At 35.7% G+C, this 7,834-nt stretch overlaps 1 long non-coding RNA gene across 1 annotated transcript; it reads right to left on the reverse strand.

Moving 5' to 3' along the window:
* Window positions 1–5,037: 5,037 nt before the first annotated feature.
* Window positions 5,038–6,159, reverse strand: LOC112192080. The gene is made up of 3 exons (XR_002933346.2): window positions 5,878–6,159; window positions 5,312–5,515; window positions 5,038–5,205 (listed from the first exon to the last, which is right to left on the reverse strand). It is a non-coding gene; the product is annotated as an uncharacterized LOC112192080 (long non-coding RNA).
* Window positions 6,160–7,834: the final 1,675 nt, after the last annotated feature.

Here is a 7,834-nt window from a genome sequence, read left to right on the forward strand (position 1 = left end):
GTAATATGAACCACGTGAGGTTTACTCACCTCTAATCCAGCTGCGTCTTCTAAAAAGTCAAATATAACGATATTCCAAACGCTCGTCAGCTCAAACCGTCAAGTACCTAATCAAGTACGGTCTTTGTTTAGTAAACGAAACACGAAATAAACTTAAACGACGATCCAACGGTCGGATTCAAAAATAAAGGTGATCCAACGGTCGGATTAGAAAATAAAGACGATCCAACGGTCGGATCGAAATTATATGATGATCCAACGGTCGGATCCTCACGGATCGCCCTTAGGATCATCCTCCAAAATTATCACGAAGATCCAACGGTCGGATCTTCCTGAATCGTCCTTATAAACATCTCCACAAAATTTCATGAAAATCCGACGGTCGGATTCTCACGAATCGCCTTCCGAATCACTATTTCACAATTATATGAAGATCCAACGGTCGGATCTTCGCCCGTGACCTCACAAAGTCATCGGGACAGTCATACGATCATCATATTAAAATTTGAAGTAAAACCGATGGTCTGATCTTCACAGATCGTAAACCGAAGATAAAACGTAAAAACGTTAAATAGTAAGGTCAAAACGTAAATCCACTATTTATCAACTTTTTCAAAAATAACCTTGTAATATATCAAAACGCTCGTATGGATGCGTAGATCATCGCCTAGATAATGAAAACTCAAAAAAATGTCCGACGCGCCGCCACAAGCGGAGGTCAGACGGCGGTCAACGCGGCGGTCAACCACCTCCGATGCAAAAGTTGTAAACTACAAACTTCTTCAAAATGAAGGGCTGATGAACTTTCATACCTGGAGCTAAGTCTGGTTCGGCCTAGATCGTCCTAGATCAAGCTTGGAAGTTGGATTAATCTGGTGCGTCTGATCTGATCTCAGATCCAACCAGAACCGCTGATTTTCAAACCTTGATCTTTTGCTCCACACTCAGAATCGTCGTGCAAGGAGGATATGAGGATGATCAGGGGTAGGAGGACAACCCAAAACCGAGAGGATCGGCCCATGAAACGCCGGCACGACCAAGATCCGATCGGGTCGAAACTTAGGTTCGGAGGGGCTTCGATCCAGCTTTCGGAGCAGCGGCGGGGCAAGGAGACACCGGAGGGAGGCTGGTCTTGGAGCGGCGATCACGGAGAGGTCCGGGTCGTGGCCGGAGGACGCCGGGAAGACCCCTTTCAGACCGGGTCGGGTCGGCAGAAACCCGGCGGGTCTGAGGCCGAGAGAGAGTTCGGAGGGAGTTCGGAGGGACTGTTCCGCAAATTTGAAACTTTTCCGTCCTTAATGAAATAATCAGAATTTTTCCCTATTTATAGAAAATTCCCAAATTTCAAATATTCATAACTTATTCATACGAACTCCGAATATTGCGTTCCACATATGCACGCGATCATATCGACGAGCTCTACAACTTTCATGAAGGAAATTTTCCCAAATTCCATACGTATAAAAAGTCACTTTTTGATGCCCCCCCTAAATAACGTTCGATTTCGAAAATAAAATCGTTCGAACTACTTCCACAACTTCTCCAAGCTTCGTACTCGCTCCTATTACCGTAAAATCAATTCTAAAAATCTACGGAATTTAATTTGGATTTTTCGGGGTATTACAATTTCAATTATGTATAAGCTTCTTTTTAATGTTTATACTAACTATAATTTAATTTTGTTAAATTGTTTATAGTTACTTATTTAATGCTTGTGCCTTATTATTACCTATTTTACTTGATTTCAATTATGTATAAGCTTCTTTTTAATTATGTTGTTTGCTAGTGAATTTACTTATTTGTGTTATACAATTGTGTTACACATGTTTTCATATGAGATTATTCCTAAGTATATGTATCTATATGTGTGTGTACATATACATATATTACGATCTATAATTTATAAAGATTATATGTTGTGAATTTGATTATGTCTGAAAAGTACAATTGTGAAGCCGGGTGATTACAACAACCCCGTGCTTAAGTGAATTACTGGTAAATGTGTTTTGGTGTTATGTGGAGATTAAGCTGTGGGCTCTAGTCCCTTCAGATAGTGCACTATTATACTCTTAGGAAGTGTGCTTACTTTGAGTATACATGCCTTAGTTGTGTCTTTGGTATGCTGCGGCTTACCCGTACTTTGGGAATAGTACGTCGGTCCCTAGTACGTGGATTTGTGATTTGATACCAGTCAACCTGGTTGTCCCATGCTTTGGGTATAGTACGTCGGTCCCTAACACGTGGATTTGTGATTTGTTACCAGTTAATCTGAAAATTTACTAAAAAGAGATGTGTACTTATGTTATTTTGATTAAATATCTATCTATGATATATTTTGAATATGTGAAGGTGTTAGTAAAATGAAAATCAAGCATGTGTTGCTTTAATGTTATTTCACATATTAATGTTGCAATATTTGTTGGTTGTGATCAAGCATGTATTGCTTTAATGTTATTTCACATATTAATACTACAATATTTGTTGGTTTGATAAGAAGATGTGACTATGTGATTTATTACCAAACCATTCACACGAATGAATATATTTGTATATATGTGTGTGTATGTATTGTGTGTATATATATATACATATTTAAGAATTCGTATGAACATATAAATGGTTCTTGGTACATTTTAATTGGTTGTTCAGTTTTGATTTCTTATAAGACACATTAATATAAGAATGTAAGTTGTGTACTTACTGGGCTTGTGTTGCTCATGATGCTACACCTTCTTGTTTTCAGGTATTGAGTAGATGCTTGGGGAAACGGGATGAAGCTACTAGATAAAATAATATTTTTCTACTACTATTTCTAGTGAATACCTGTACTGATTCGAATTTTGCTTAACTTTGGTTTTGTAAATATATTACCGATATTTGTTTTCTAATAAAAGTACTATTCAAACATGTATATAATTTCTTTTACTTCCTGTTGATTTATTCAAGAAGAAAATTTTATTTGTTTTGACTCACGTCACAAATTCACGAGCCATATTTCAGTACAATATTGGCCTTGGATTTGGGGGCGTGACACATCGCCAGATATTTGTAGTATTTCGAGTGGGATTACTTTGTGTTACGGAATATGATTCGAGTTTTGATTAGTGAAGTCTTGGAGATTAATGGTGATAGGTTGTGGTGGAACTTTTGATCGACAGTTTGGTAGTGACTTTATAAACATTGCTAGTGGAGTAACTTTTATGGAAATGAGTTTTCTAGTTGGTTCCGGAAATCTTTGAAGTCGAAAATATTTGGAGTTAAAGAATTGACCAGTATATTTAATTATATTGGATGAAACATATTGAGGTTTGCCTTTCTAATGAAATAATTCAGCATATTGCACTAGTACAATAACATGATTTAAGGACACCTAAACCGTGTCCTTAAATACATACAAGGACACGTAAAAAACGTGTCCTCTATCCGGGTGTCATTGTAAGTCCCAAACAAGGACACCGAAAATGTGTCCTCTTATCTATACGAGGACACATTTTATGTGTCCTAATAGCTGTGTACGTGGTGTCCTTAAATGTATAAGAGGACACCTAAATTGCATCTTTATATTATCAAATAAGTGTCCTCTTTTCTGTATGAGGACACACAAATTGTGTCCTAAAAGCTCTGAAAATGAGTCCTTAAATCTATTAGAGGACACAAAAGCAACACACTCAAATGTGTCCTCTATTTTATACAAGAACACAGAAATTGTGTCCTCAAAGATTTGAAAATGGAGTCCTTAAATCAATATGAGGACACAAAAATTACATTCTCATATGTCCTCTTTTCTGTACTAGGACACATATAGGAATGCATTGTGTCCTATTTTCTGTACATTCCCATCAAATTTGCATACAGATGACACATCAACAAGTCCTTATAATATGAAAACTGATATAGAAAATATCCAATACAAGTAGTCTATAAACACCATAAGTCCATCTCATTAAAGGAGCATAAAGATCCAAAATGTCCTACTCTACTGTTTTGACCAATTTAATTCAAAGTTGCTGCTACACTAAGCAGGCTTCAAATATATATAACTAATTTGATTCATACCAGAAGTAGGAAATCTGCATATACATATGCTAACTATTTTAGTTCATCTTGGATATATCCATCAACCTACTCTGCCCACTCTACTCGAACGACATCAACCTCTTCTTGAGTGTGTCTTTTTCCTTAAACTGAAATGATGAGCATTAGTGAATATTACATTAAACAAAAAAGCAACCCAGTAAGCATGTGCAGAACTAATCAAAGACAATAGTACATATAATTGACCTGAAATAACAAATAGAGGAAGATCTATAAGGCTTTAATGAATGCACTAGTACACACTAAGAAGAATCTGTAAGGGTGTTGGCTTAAAGCAGAACATGTAAGGTAGATATTCATTTGTTTGAATTGAGCATAAGGTACTAACTCTCTGCCACCAGTGTCAATGTTAACAGATAAATCTACTTTGTAAGGGAAAATACCTCTAGAGAACAAAGATAATAACTTGCAAGGCTAGACTTAGAACCTGCCACTTAAGTAGCAGTAGCTTCTCTTAGTCCTGCTGCAATCTAAGGATTACCTGCATACTCCATAAAGACTAATATAAAACCATAATATAATGCACATATATGCAATAAACACAGGGATGATCTCTACCTCAAGATGTGACCTTTCTGATTTACCACTTATCCTGCAGTTTGATCAGAACTGCTGGTGAATTGAGGAGAATTAGCAGGAAGTAAAAGATGCGCCTGTCCTGGAGCTGGTGCAGCTATACCTGAGAAAACTGAGCAAATCATAATCTTATACATGAATTATATCCAACTGCACAAACAATTTAGGTGACTTCCACATGTGCTACCGTACTCTATAATCAGTACATTAACAATTTAATCTAACATATAATTCTAATATAATGATCTACTGAACACCACAAAATTACATATCTGGTACTCATTCCAGCAATTCATTACAGATGAATAAATCTTGTAAAAGAAATTCATAAAAGAGTCCTTACGTTATTCTTTACGATTAAGAATTGGGAACACACAAGTAAATGGTGGTACACCTTTACATAGAGAAATGGGAAAGCAGAATTAATAACAATAGGCTATAATGTTCAATTTCTAGTCAAAACTGTAGATTGTAAGGAATGAGTTTACCTTGAATGATGAGTAATGTAGTGTTACAGGGAGGAATAGATTCACCTCTGAAACAACAATAGAGCAAAAACAAAAACACAGAAAAATCAAAAGAGCAACAGAATCAAGAAACCAGCATCAATGAAACAAACATATTAAGGTTTTGTTATATACCCAGTAGCCAAAACTAAAACCATCTGTAATTCACTTAGATTTGTAAGGTAGTAAATCAAAGCCTGAAACTGCATATTAGGAGTCTACAGAAAAAACAGAAAAGCAAAGCAGTCAATATCAGATAATATCAACTTGGCAAATCCAAATATGTAAGAGGAAGGTACAGAGGGAACTTGCTTTGTAGTCAGCCTCCATCTTGATCACCTATTCAATCACCAGAAAATTACATTTAGTATGAATCCCATTTATTACCATGAATATGGGCACACTAATTCTGATGTTTGACAAGCACGATTCTGATGAAATAGGTTTGACAAGCAGGATTATGATGTTAATTGTATCATGCACATGAGTGCAGAATTTTTCTCAGTTGTATGATAGATTTGGAAAACAAATGTTTACCACTCACATGCCCAAAAGAGTTAAAACCAAATTGGAATATCAATATACAAGTACTAATGATCCTTCTCATAGAAGATCCACGTTATTAGAGGTTTGACAAACACAAATCTGACAATCAGCAAAGCCTCTTGCTGTGAAATGAATATCCAGAAATTTCAACCTACCAAGCATATTCATTGCAAACTCAACTTCATCTCTAGAAAAATTCATCATAAGTAAGGACGCCTTTTTTCCATCGTCAGGTCCATCAGGTAAATCAGGTTCCTGCCAAAAGTTAAAGATGAACCTCACAATCCAATTTCAGTCACAGCACTACTGACAGCATCTTTAAATCACTCAGATTGCAAAGTTTTTAATTTATTATAGGGACCTTTTTAAAAAAAAAATGAAAGAGGGGAAATACAAAACAGTGGATAAGAAATCCTAATCAACTAAGAACTGAAAGAAAAACACAAGAACAGACAACACCAAATAGATCAAAACAAAGATACCAGTGACTTGCAATGATCAATTACAAATGAGTCCGGTAGCCACAAATTGGATCTTCTGTGATACATATAGGAAACACTCAAAAAGAAAAGATTGCAGAATTTTTCACACAATACCTCTTTTGGTTGAATCATACCAGAAACTTCCAGAGCACTACTTGCATCTTTGTCGCCAAATAAGCTATCCAAAGAATCTGATTTCTGCATATCCTATTCAGTCAGAAATAGGTAAAATATAAGCATATTTTCTTCTTTCCAACGAAAAGTGAAAAGTATAAAATATATTATGGTATTACCTATAGATATGGCCATTGTGCTTCTTTTGTAACTGTACAAAATTCAAAGATAGGCAGTCAGGTATACAACTTACTCAGCTTCTTTACAACCATAGCAGAACAACAGAACAAGAAAATAAAAAATAACACATAAGAATGAACACAAGTATACTTACACATATGATAAAGAATGAACAAGATCATGCAAGTCATCCGCTGAGAAGCCAAGTTCATCATATACAACATGATAATGAGTAGGACATCCAGGTACTGAAGCTTCTGTTCATTTAGCAATAATTCATGCTATGCCTATAATTTCCATAAACACCAAAGAGAGATTCAATGCACTTTCTCAATTCAACTAATTTAGTGGATAAAAATCTTTAGAGAACAACCAACTCAAAAACAACAGGATTCCAACAGTCCACGAAAGAGATAATAAAACCAATAAAATCAAACCTACCCAATAATTCCAACCCCCAATAGTTCCAATAGTCATACAAACTGAGCTATTAGTAACCATCCCATGCTACCACGAGTTGATTCCACCTATGAAAAATAACACAAACCCATGCATAAAAGTCAGATATAAAACTCCACATTAACATAAACAGATCGCTCTACTCAATAACCCAATCGAACGAAACCACAATAGATCACTAACATGCATGATTCGGATCTTCAAGTAACTGAATGAATCAGGAGGTAAGCCACTAGCATGCCTTGTATACCATCAAAACAATAGAAGGACACTCGTAGGAAAGAAAAACACTACCCAAGTCACAAACTAATGAAACAAACACTCCAAAGTTCATTCCTTTCTAACCTAAACTGCAACTAAAAGCCACCCAAAAACTTACAGTTTCATTTACAGCGAATAAAACACAACTCGAAAGGTTGCATCTTTACACAATCTAACAACAAAGCAAGCTCCAATCAACCAATTTACGCACAAAGCTTCATACTTCAAATTTAAAAATAAAATAAAAAAATTCTTGCATAATTATACCGTTTCTTTGCAAAATTATACCCCAACGACATCAAAATCTTCCACGCAAAAGGGGCACAAGTTTCCTCGTGTCCGAACAGATCTGCAATCACCCACAAAAACCCATCAGCACCTATCAAACCCAAACAAAAACCCACATTCAAAAATTCCAATTCGGCAAAAAAAAAAAAACGAAACGGATCGAGATTGGTACCCCTCGCGTTTGAGGACGAGAAGAGATTGCTCTACAAATCAGAGTCCATTCCAATGAAATTACAAAAAAATTAGGTTAAATTGAAATCCTAGAATACAAAGATAGATTAAAGATGAGATATATATATATATATATATATATATAGAGAGAGAGAGA

This window comes from Rosa chinensis, chromosome 3 (genome assembly GCF_002994745.2).
Source record: "Rosa chinensis cultivar Old Blush chromosome 3, RchiOBHm-V2, whole genome shotgun sequence".
Taxonomy (NCBI): Eukaryota; Viridiplantae; Streptophyta; class Magnoliopsida; order Rosales; family Rosaceae; genus Rosa; species Rosa chinensis.